This window comes from Dasypus novemcinctus, chromosome 17 (genome assembly GCF_030445035.2).
Source record: "Dasypus novemcinctus isolate mDasNov1 chromosome 17, mDasNov1.1.hap2, whole genome shotgun sequence".
NCBI classification, from domain to species: Eukaryota; Metazoa; Chordata; class Mammalia; order Cingulata; family Dasypodidae; genus Dasypus; species Dasypus novemcinctus.
The window spans coordinates 89,393,286-89,406,009 of record NC_080689.1 but is presented as its reverse complement, the minus strand read 5'-3'; the positions used below and the strand labels follow the sequence as shown (position 1 = coordinate 89,406,009).

At 43.9% G+C, this 12,724-nt stretch overlaps 1 pseudogene; it reads left to right on the top strand.

Moving 5' to 3' along the window:
- Window positions 1-933: 933 nt before the first annotated feature.
- On the top strand, window positions 934-1,562 carry LOC101425977 (ferritin heavy chain pseudogene; annotated as a pseudogene).
- The last annotated feature ends 11,162 nt before the right edge of the window (window positions 1,563-12,724 follow it).

Here is a 12,724-nt window from a genome sequence, read left to right as displayed (position 1 = left end):
TATTCATTCTAAGCCACAGTCTCCTCCCCAGACCTGATTTATTTTTTAACCTAGCACTAAAAAAGGGCACAGTGTATATTTTTCATGTGTTTTTTCCTCATCAACTACAATGATAGGAGGGATCTTTGCAACTGAGAGAGGAACCACTTAATAAATGTTTCTTGATTGAATGCATGATGTGGATTCAATGAATAAAATACCTCTTATTACTAAGACTAAGAACAGTTAGGTATGTCAGAGAGTTTGGTGTGTTCGCCTCTGGTTTTATGAGACATTTGGTACAACTAAATTTCATCCACCAACATATGATGAAATTTCAGAAATAATACTAGAATATCCAGAGTATTTACACTAGCAACCTGAGAATAATGTGTTAATTAAAGTTTATCCAGGGAATCAGATGTGGCTCAACTGACAGAGTACCTGCCTACCACTTAGGAGGTGCAGGGATCAAATGCAGGGCCTCCAGGCCCATGGGGTGAGCTGGACCATGTGCAGTGCTGATGGGCAAAAGGAGTGTCAAGCCACGCAGGGGTGTCCACCATGTAGGGGAGCCCAATGCACAAGGAGTGCATCCTGAAAAGAGCCACCCATGCAAAAATAGCACAGCCTGCCTAGGAGTGGCAATGCACACACAGAGAGCTGACGCAGCAAAATGATGCAACAAAAAGAGACAGATTCCTGGTGCCACGGATAAGAATACAAGCAGACATAGAAGAATACACAGCAAATGGATGCAGAGAGCAGACAAGGGGGGGGGGTGAGAGCAGCGTAATAAATTTTAAAAATAGACGTCTTCACCGAGAGTCCCGCGGTTTCCTGCTTCAACAGTGCTTGAGTGGAACCGGCGCTCACCCCTGTTGGCCAGCCACCCCCAGCTGCTTGCTACCGTCCATCCAGTGTCACGCAGCCACCACTTCTCAGCTGCCCATCATGACAAACACATCCCTGTCGCAGGTGCGCCAGAACTACAACCAGGACTCAGACGCCGCCATTGACTGCCAGATCATCTGGAGCTCTATGCCTCTTATGTCTACCTGTCGATGTCTTACTATTTTGACCATGATGATGTGGTTTTGAAGAACTTTGCCAAATAGTTTCTTCACCAATCTCATGAGGAGAGGGAACATGCGGAGAAACTTATGAAGCTGCAGAACCAACGAGTCAGCCGAATCTTCCTTCAGGATATCAAGAAACCACAACGAGATGACTGGGAGAGTGGATTGAATGCAATGGAGTGTGCATTACACTTGGGAAAAAAGGGTGAATCAGTCACTACTGGAACTGAACAAACTGGCTACTGACAAAAACGACCCCCATTTGTGTGACTTCATTGAGACCCACTACGTGAATGAGCAGGTGAAGTTCATCAAAGAACTGGGTGACTACATAACCAGCCTGCGCAAGATGGGGCCCCGGATTCTGGCTTGGCAGAGTATCTCTTTGACAAGCACACTCTGGGAAGCAGTGATGAGAGCTAAACCTTATGTTGGCTTCCCCAGAGCCACAGGGTAGTAGTGCATGTGTGTTGGGTTTACCTTTTCTGTAAGTTGTATCAACATCTTTCATTGGTACCATTCCTTCAAATAAAATTATTTGGTACCCCCCAAAAATAAATAAATAAAAAATAAAAATAAAAAATAAATTTTAAAAATAAATTAATAAATAAATGAATAAATAAAGTTTATCCAAAGTGTTCAGGTTAAGTAGACTTAACCATGAATTTCTTCAGTGCCAAAGGAAGGTAAGAGAAAAAGTCGACAATTGGTGAAAGAGTTCAGGAGGAAAGTTGTCACACATTTCTAGAAGGTTAAAGTTGAAGAATTAGAGTTGCCATGAAAAAATGAGAATAGCTGAAAGAGATGGAGAAAAGATATAGGGCTTTACAAATGTAGGCAGATTTTCAGTTAGTCTATAAATATTTGGATGTAGACTATTCTAGTTAGCCAGGCTTTCCACCTACAATAGGTTACAACCACAGAATAGATTCCCCTTAAGATCCTCCTTTACTGAGGTCCATACTGCTTCACACCATCAAATATACATATATTCTATTTGCAGTACTTTTCCTTTTTAAACAGATGGAAAATGCAACATTAATTAAAGTTGTAAAGACTAAAATTATACTTGTGTCATTTCAAATATATTGGAACAAGATGAAGTAAACACAGACCATATAACAATATGGAAAACATTCAATTTTTGGCAAGTTTTATGGTTCACATTTTAAAAGAGAACTATAGAAATAGGGTGACAATCAAAGAATATGAAACTTACTGGAAAATTTTATACCCAAACTGCAATCAACATATGTCTTTGGCTGAGCATCATCCCTTATAACCTAAGCATTCTTCAATGAATATAGCATATTAAGGCACTCACAATTACTATTTGATGGCAATAAGACATGAAAATAGTTATCTAAATTATAAAAAGAAGGTACAGTAGCAAATCAAGTCATCTTTTGTGACACTGAAAAGAAAGGCTTGGATGGCAATGGGTCCAGGGAAGGAAAGCGTAAGGGAGGATAATGACCTTCCACAGTGGAAGTTTTGCTTATGAAGGATCAAGGATTTAATCTTGGGAAGGACGAGAGTTGGGGGAAGATGGGGGAGAAGGAAGAAGATGGAAGGGATAAGGAAAGAAGATGATAAATTTTTAAACATTAAGGAGGTACAATGAATAGAGAATCAATCCATCAGATTATAAAGTTTAAAAGACCCCAGCCTAGAGTGTCAATTCACCCTGTGACTTGAACTGACTAAGAGAAAAAAATTTCAATGGTAAAGTCCCCTGAAGGATGTGGTTTCTCAGTCTGATGGAGGAAGCAAATATATTTAATTTGAAGAGGAAGCAGCTGGTGCTCCAAGACCCACTGCCCTACACCCCTGGGGAGAAAGTTTGTGTTCGAGGCTGAAGCACTGTGGGAGGATAGCTGTTACTTTACTGACAATAATAATCTCCCAGATCTTCAGGCTGGAATCTGCTGATGGTGAGAGTGAAATCTGTCCCAGAACCACTGCCTACTGAATCGATCAGGGACCCCAGATGGCCGGTTGGATATCTTATAGATGAGCAGTTTAGGAGCCTGTCCTGGTTTCTGGTGGTACCAATGTAAGTAGCTGCTAACACTCTGACTGGCCTTGCACTTGAGGGTGATGATCTCTCCTGCAGATGCAGCCACAGAGCCTGGAGACTGGGTCATCACGATGGCCCCACTGGCACCTGCAACCAGAAAAGAGCATTGATCATGCATTAAGTCACAAATGTAGAAAAAATATATATCTAAAGGTAGGTTTTCTTTTTTATCATATATATTCAGATCTGCTTTAGATGAAATGGTTTGCTCACTCTGCATGTTAAAACAATTCTCCAGTTTTATAAAGATAATACTCTTCTAAACCTCTCACCTGAGGCCCAAAGCACCAACAGGATGAGAAGTTGGGAATGTGACATCATCTTGCTCACTTGTCTGATGCACTTAGGCCTCATCTCCACGGAAACTGCATTAATAGAGCTCTGAGCAGACAACCAAGTCCCAGAGGAGTCTATGCAAATGAATGGAGAATATAAAGTCAAACGTACCTGTGCAGTGAGTTGTAAAGATAAATAATGGAAGGGGATAAAAATATCATGACCACAGGAAATGTAACTACACTCTGGCGAATGGTGAGAAATCAACTTAACAACCAAAATTTTCAACAATATTTAGCACAATTAGGAAAATGAAATATTTTATCAACAATTTTACTCTTTCAAATCAACTGCACTCATCTTGAAAACAAAAGGAATTTGCAATAAAATATACACATCTGTAAGTGTAATATCATAAATTAATTAAATGTTATAAATATGGTGCCAAAACCTAGATGGAATATGTTCATATCATTGGATAGATTAAGATGTAGTGCACGTGTTCTGTATCTATCTCAGTCTATTCTTACTTTTAAACAGATATTTGAAGCTCCTCTTCAACATCCCAAAGGAACCTCACTTAATATATCCAAAACTAGTCCTCTGTATTGCCCTTAATACAGTATTACTCCCAAAAATAAGTTACCCAATACTTGTAATTCACCCTTAGGACTATCATTTTTTTGTCTTTATTTATTTTTTAATGTTATATTCCAAAAAATATGAGGTCCCCATAAACCCCTCTTCCCTCTCACCCCACTCCTCCCCCCATAACAACAACCAGGGAGAGGACTATCATTTAAGTCGACCACTTTCTAAAATCACTAGTGATTTGGAGACCTGAAGTGTAACACCTCCACCTAGTGGTCATAGGTAAAATGGCTTCTGCTCGCAAGGTCTGATAGAGCATTTCTTCATTTATTCCTACCCAAAACTAATACTTTAAGAATTATGCAAATGACAATATCATGAACACTTCTAGGCATAGGACATTAAATTATGAACAAGTAGAATGATTCGTTTTACTGGGAGGTTATACAATAAACAAGTAACATTTCTGCAGCCATTTCTAACCTGCTCTTTGAGATTTCCTCCTCTGAGCTAAGCTGTTACTCAGGAAAGGTAGGGCCATGTGAACCTGCTCCATTTCAGGATCAACCCTCTGCACGAACAGTCAGAGGCAAGAGAAAATTTAGGACACTTTAACAATTGTATGGGTAAAAAATTATTTCACTATCATGAGTATAACTTTTCTTGCAAACTTTTTCAAAAGTTCCTAAGAGGTTTTCCTTGATGGGGAATGTCCTAAGGCATGTATTGTTCTAATTCTAATTAATAAGTTCATTTTCTGTAGTTTGTCTCCTTATGAGCACTTTACCTTAGGAGTGGGTCCCCTCCCAGCATTGAGGAGTAGTACTGCAGATGCCCACATCATCAGGGAAGGCATTCCTTTACATCTACATTCTACCCTGTGCATAGAACACCAAGTATCTGTGTTTACAAATGTTAATAATTAATTCAGGTTTGCTCTTTACACCCATGTATTTTTTCTCCTCTTCCATGAAGTTGCATCTAATATACATTCTTAAGTTTGCTTATTTTGCTCGAATTACTGCTACTTAATTGATAGGTTTCCTGCATCCGTGCAATATAATTTCCTTCCCATTCTTACACACATTCAAAAATTTAAAGCCATCATAGGTGACAGTGTGATATAAAAAAGGATGTGTCATGCAGTGTAACTGGCCCAGAGGGGTCCACCTACAATGTGGAGTGAGGAAATATTGTCTTCAAGTAGGGGACAGTTGGCCTAATGCGTGAAAGGAGGAGGGGGCTGTCCTTTAAAGCCCAGGGAAGAGCACTTCAGAAAATGAACAGGACTTGGGAAAAGATGGTCCTGGGTATTCAAGAAAGACTAATGAAACAGAGTGTGAAAGCAGAACAGGCATGGTCCAAGGGGAACATTAATTCAATGAAAAGTTTGAAGCTTAGGTTATGTACCATGAGAATCCATGGAACAAGAGTTACAATTAATTTTTCATTTTAGCAGGTACTTCTGAGTCATTTTACAACCAATAACACTCTGAAGATGGTGACACAGTGGAAGTCTCTAAATTTCAGTGAAGCTGGGAAACTAGCTTTTCTATCACCTTCTTCACTGAAGTCATATAATGATTTTTAAAATTTTGGAATTTATACTTCTCAGTGTGACAGAGATAGACTCTGTTGTGGTTTCCCTACACATGGCTCTACTATCCCTTCTATTTGAAACTAGAGTTAACACTAGAGCTGATAGGTGTATGCCCAAGAGACAAATCTTTGGGCTGCCCATGGGCCAGTTATAACTGTTTATCTCAACTTTTAAAGACACCTATTCTTCACTTCATTGGACTCATTCAGGACCACTAACAAGGAGATGATGATGGACAACGAATACCTCAAGGAACAAGGCAAGTCTGCAACTGCAAGCAAGATAGTCCTGTCCATCTGCCCCATAGGATCTAATCCCACTCTCACTTAAAGGCAGAGTGAGCATAGCCATCCAAGCATCCTCAGGATTGGAGAATGAATGATGGACTAGAATAGACTTACTGTTATTCTACTATAGACGTGATTCCAGAAATGGAAGAATTTTTCTCATTGATGTGGAGGCAGTGGGCACAGGAGTTTCTGAGAGAAGGGAGAGGGAAAAACAGGTGTCCTATGTGGACATTTTCAGGACATGAAAATCATCCTGAATGACATTGCAAAGACAGATACAGGCCATCATATATGTTGTCATAATTTACAAAATTGTAGTGTAAGCTACAATGTAAACTAAAATCCATGCCTACTGGCAATGTTCAAAAATATGTTCATCAATGATAACAAATGTACCACAAAAACAAAGGATGCTGTTAATGTGTGAAAATGTCAAAGGGGTAGGGAGCAATATTTTTTATATAACATTTGTGTAATATAAATATTTTTTAAAATTTTGAAGTATAAAAATGAGGTAGACTCATTTTTAAAATTTCATTAATTTTTGCTTTTCTCGCATTCATTTTTCTTTTTTTATTGCTGCCTAAAAAGGTTTTGTGAACTAAGTGCTGGTAGGAAACAATAAAATAGTCACAATGGACCTCATACACTAAATTACAGAGCCACTTTAGCAAGGGAATTTACATTGCAATTTATTAATTCCATGGCAGGACTCCTGTGTCTCTTCTCCAGCAAATATTTGATATTTGTCTAACCTATAACTGACCATGTTTGCCACTATTGACACGTAGTCCAACTTGGCATCTTCCTGTATCAAGCACAGACTAAGGTAGTGTACCCAAGAAAATGAGGGTTTCAGGTGCATCAAATATTACACCCAACATCTTCTGAGATTAGATGGAATTAGCTTTCCCAAGATGATAAGGAAAAGGGACAGGAAGACAAGGAGGGTTGATACAGGCCTTTCTGATTTAACCACAAGGTAGAGTGACAGTTCTGTTCTCTACACTGGGAAATCATTAACTAAGACTGTAGCAGGCAGCAGACTTGACCCAGTGGTTAGGGCATCCATCTACCACATTGGGACGTCCATGGTTCAAACCCCAGGCCTCCTTCACCCATGTGGAGCTGGCCTATTCACAGTGCTGATGCACGCAAGGAATGCCATGAAATGAAGGGTGCTGCCCACGTAGGGGAGCCCCATGCACAAGGAGTGTGCCCTATAAGGAGACACGCCCAGTGAGAAAGAAAGTGCAGCCTGCCCAAGAATGGTGCTGCACATATGGAGAGCTGACACAACAAGATGATGCAACAAAAAGAAGCACAGATCCCCATGCCACTGACAACAACAGAAGTGGACAAAGAAGACGTAGCAAATAGACACAGAGAACAGACAACCAGGGTGGGGGGGAGGGAAGAAAAATAAATAAATAAATAAATCTTTTAAAAAAAGACTGTAGCAGAAGTTAGAAGCAAAAATATAAGCATTTAATAAAACCACAATGCCTTTTGAAAATTGTAGCTATTAATGACACGTTCCAGGTAATAAAAAATTGGGAAGAAATGTTAATCTGGAAAGTACACTACAGCTATTTATATAAAGGTAGACTTTTTCAGGCGTTCTTGAGGAGAGAAGTTTGAGGAATCCACAAAAGAACTCAATTCCTGAAAATTCACAAATTACATAATCAGCTAAGATCTTGGCACTTCAAATTACCTGAATATTAGAATCAGGTGTGAAAATGGTTGAAAATATTAATTGTAAGCCACATTTGGACAAACTAGTCAGAATATCCACAATTGGAGTATGGGAATCTGTTCTGAGCAAAGTCACTGAATTTATAGCTTCTCTGCGCATGACCATGAATGGGCATTTAGAAACTAATGCTGCAACATAAGCTGTCCCAATGACATCGAGGACAAAATCAAATGTTTTGAGCAAGACTTTATGAAGATTGAGATAAATAGAGCATAACATGATAATCATTATATTTATCTTAATAGCAAAGAAATGACAACCTGGTTAAGGATTGAAAAAATGTATATGTGATTTTGAAATTAAAGATCAATCTCTGACTTAACTGTGATTTTGGCCAAAGAAGGAATGTGCAGTATATTCAAGAGAAGAACAGACAAAAAATAGGTTACATCAGAAATTAGAGGTTTCTGAGGTGTGAGAGTATATTTTTATTATGGTAAAGACACAGGACATAATAGACTGAGAACAAACAGACACCTGTAGAACTGAAAATGAAGACAGTGCCCAAATATATCGTTGAACCACAGAGTAGTAAAGTGGATTCAACTTCTGGGACTATGAAGTGTCAGAAGTATACAAAGAAACTTCATAGTGTAGGGATCAAGCTTAGAGGGAAATCTATACTCATTTTTTTGATAGGTGTATTTACCAAATAGAGTGGTTTTTAGTAGGAGTAGGAAAGAAAGAGATAATTGCCCATCATTTGTGTCTTTGCTTTCTTGCTTAGATAAAAAATCTATTGTATGGATACAAATCAATAAAGCATGAATCCATCCAAAGTGTACAATCAAAAGTATTTGGTATATATGATAGTAAGCCTAATTTTTGCATATAGATGCTATAACCTAACACTCTACTGAAATCATTTATTAGCTCTAGTGTAGCTGAGCGTGAGGGTTTCGTCCTCGCTCAGGCCCAAGAGTCGGGGGGGCTTGCTCCTGCCAGGCAGCCGGCGGGGGGGGTGCTCCAAGATGGAGCACCGGTTCTCCAGGTGTGGGGGACGCGCGGTTGAGGAAAAACCACGGAGACCGCTTGAGCGCAAGAACAGGTCTGCTTTATTACGGAAGTACACTTAGCTATATAGGGTTGGGTAGAGGGAGGGGCGTAATGAAGGGAGGGCTGGCTAAGGGGCGGCTGTGGATAGGCTGAAGCTGATGGATAGACCTGAGGTAAGCAGTTGCTGGAGAAGAAGGCAGATTGTGGGTTGGCAATATGGGCGGGACTGGCGGGAAGGGTGGCGGGGGCTGAAAGGGGAGGAGGGGTGGAGAGAGGCGGTAACAATTGCTCCTTTTGTTTTAAAAGGAAATAGAAGCAACAAGTTTTGGTGCACACGGCAGGTGTGAATGACTCGGCCTGCGCAGCAACAAAAGACTAGGGTTATGGGGAGGAGGAGGAGGAAAAGGAGGTCATAGAGACGGGCACTGGGATAAGACAAGGGGTGGGGGGGAGACCACGAGGACCGGCTGGTCATGAGAGGACAACATAGCATCTGGCCAGGACGCATGTGCCCGCCATTAGGGTCGGCGCACGCCGGCGCCTGGCGCGCGCCGAGCCTTGCCAGCGAAATGGCTCGTGATGTCCCCGGACCCCCCGTCCGATGGGGAAGAATAGTTGGGGAAAAATGGGGGGAGGGAGACAAGAAGCTATAGGCGTGTGGTCTGGAGTAGGTGGTGCGGGCGGAAGGGGCGAGGTGGATGGCTGGGGGGGGACTCAGCGGTGGCGAGGCATTGGTAGTGGACTTGTACAAAGGAGCTGAACACTGCATTGGCTTGGTCTTTGGCAAGGTGGACTATCCTTCTAATGGCCCAGGGGCTTATAGTGAGGGCTAAAAGGATAATGATAAGGGGGCCTAGGAAGGGGAGCAGGTACGGGAGAAGAGAGTGGAAGAGTGTAGAGGAGTAGTTCGCGTTGTCGCGTTCTCTTTGGCGTCGCTCCAGGCCTTCGCAGACTTTTTGTAGGCTATCTTCTGTGAGGCCGGTGGTATTGGTGTATACACAACATTCTTCCCCAAGGGTGGCGCAGAGGCCCCCCTCTTTGAGCAGGAGGAGGTCAAGGCTGCGGCGGTTCTGGAGAATGACCTCAGAGAGAGAGTTAAGGGAGTTTTTTAGATGCTCAACAGCTTCTTGGAGATAGGTAATATCTTGATCGACCGCCTGCCAGAGGAAGGAGAGGGAGGCGGATTGCGTAGCAAGGGCGGCGATCCCTGTGCCTGCTCCAGCGAGACCTAAAAGGGTGGCGACGGTAAGGACAGCAGTAACAGGCTCCCTTTATTGAAAGTGGGAAGAGAGGTGGCGGGTGTGAAGAGAGAGAAAGAATTCATCATCTCCATGGAAAAGGACTCGTGGGGCGAGGAAAATAAGCAGACAGGTTTCATTAGTGGCATTGAGGGTGGCGACGTTGAGACAGGGGGTTAATCCCATGGAGGTACAAAGCCACTGGGAGGTGTTATGGGGGATCAAGAATTTGGCGGAAGCGCTAGGAGAGGAGTAGTTAGAGCAGGCGTGCATAAGGGGATGGGAACCTTGGCGGGCATGAACGCAGCGCCCTGTGGAGGAAACAGATTGGAAGGTTAGGGGAACAGAGGAAGTGTTCCAGTTGCACTTGTCTGGGTTGTCTGCAGTGGATTCATTGAACATGAAGTTAACGGCAACAGGCTCATAGATAGGAAGGGAGGGGGAGAGGCAGAGCCAACAGCTCCGGGTGAGGTTGGGGTGGGAGGAGTTTAGGGAAAATTCCTCGCTCTCCACGCATGGCGAGCGGGCAGCGTAAAGGGGCAAGGAGAATGGGGTAAGGGCTTGAAAACGTTTTAAGAGGGGGCGTTCTTGGATGATGGCTGGTGCTGGATCCGGGTGAACGGGGCGACATCTGGGCCATACCCACTGTCGATATTATCTCTCACTGAAGGCATAGGGTGCTGATCGTTCAGTGGAACTAGTGGGTCAGTGGAAGGCCGGATGCAGCGCCCAGGAACCCAGAGCGGCTGTGGCTCCGAGTCAGGAAAAATACAAGCAAAACCTCTCCCTTGGGCTAGGAGAGGAGCCGGATCTTGCCAGAGATTTGTGGCAGGGTCCTTCCAATGGACAAGGGGGACTTGTGAGGGATGCCACATGGGTCCCCAGTGTTTATGGGTGGGGGAGAGTCCACGGTCATCGAAGGTTAGGAGATTGTGATGAATGAGGCAGGCAGTCACGACGTCGGCTGGGGCCTTGTGGTGAGAGGAGGCCCTTTCTTTTTGAATGAGTAGCTTGAGCTGTTGGTGAGTGCGCTCGATGATTCCTTGCCCCTGTGGATTGTATGGAATGCCAAAATGATGCGTGATGTGATACATCTGCACGAAGCTGGCAAAGGCGGCACTGTGATAGGCAGGTCCGTTGTCTGTTTTGAGATCCCATGGAATTCCCATGAACAGAATAGCTTGGCAAAGTGCCTTGATGCAATGTTTGGCGCTCTCCCCCGCAAGAGGAACTGCATAGCACAGATGCGAAAAGGTGTCAATTGCCACATGAAGATATTTGAGGCGGCCGAAGGTGCTGACATGAATGACATCTAATTGCCATCTCGAGTTTGGGCGGAGGCCGCGGGGGTTGACGCCCTGAGGCTGTAAAGGTCCAAGTGGCAGCAAAGGCGCGCAAGTTCGGCATGCACGCACAAGGTGCTTGCAAGTTTCAATGGGTATGTCTGGAAAGAGCTTTCGGATGGACTGTGCAGAGAAGTGAAATTGGGAATGTAAGAGCTTGGCTTGATTGACAAAGTCTCCAAGCCGCGGTCCATCGGTAGAGTCTTCATGAAGAGTGACTGGGTTTATTCGATGGGTGGACACTGAAGCGTCAGCAAGGTCATTTCCCTGAGCCAGAGGCCCTGGTAGGCCAGAATGGCTTCTAATGTGAGCGATGAACCAGGGCTTCAAGCAGCCCTGCACGAAGGCGAGCACCCGATCGATGTTTGAGTCACCTGGTAGGAAAGTGGCAAACGGGAGGCTGCGACACACCTGAAGAGTGTACGGGCTGTCAGTAAAGATGTTGAGAGGCTGGTCTGGGTGGAGACTGAGGACTGCAGCGACAGCTAGAAGCTCGCCCACTTGAACAGAAAAGTCATTTGCGAACAGCAGTTGCCGTGGCTCAGGATTCCCAGGAGTGTATATGATGGCAGCAAACGCCGTTTTTGAGGCATCTGTGAAGGCAGTGATGGCTGAAGGGATCGGGTTCCATGCGGGCAATGGACAGAACGGGTTGGAAAACGCCAATTGAGACATTCCCTGCAGCAATCAGTGATGAGGATAGTGGTTGTCAAAGGAGCCACGAAAGAGCTCTATTAGGCTTTGCATTTGGGCATTGTTCATGATAAGAGAGGTAACTTCTTTGGCATCTAAAGGCCAGACAATGGTGTGTGGCGGAATACCATACGTTTGTATGGAGAGAAGTACTAGGTCAGTGGCCAACGCGATCCAGGCTCTTATGAAAGGGCAGATTTTTGGGAGCTTGCTTTTTGACGTATGAAGAAAGAGGAGGGGGCCATCTTGCCACAAGAGACCTGTGGGAGTGACCGGCGTCGGCAGAACTAAAGCCAAAATTGGAAGGTCAGGGGAGAACCGCTCTAGGCGGCATTGCTGCAGAGCGGCGCTGACCTATTGAACGGCTTCTCGGGCAGTGAGGGTGATGGTGATGCTGCGAGTGACTGCAGTTGGTGGGCTATCCTTGGTCTGCAAGAGCTCAAAGAGGGGCTGCATTTGCGCTGTTGTGATGGGAAGCGCCGAGCGAAGCCAATTGATTTGCCCGCAAAGTTGCTGGAGCTCGGTTAGCGTCATCTTATCAGAAAGGTGGATTTTTGGGCTTGCGGGTTGGATGAACCGATGAAAATGAAAGCCTAGGAATTGAAAAGGAGGCTGGAGGTTTATTTTGTCAGACTGCACAGTAAGCCCGAGGCTGGAGAGGTTTGTTATTATTGCCGAGAGCAGATCATTGAGGAGCGCACTGGAGCTCGCTGCTAAAAGGAGGTTGTCCATGTAGTGGAGGATGTATGTGTGCTCTGGATTGAACTTGGAGCGCAGCGGCTCAACAGCATGGTTGACAT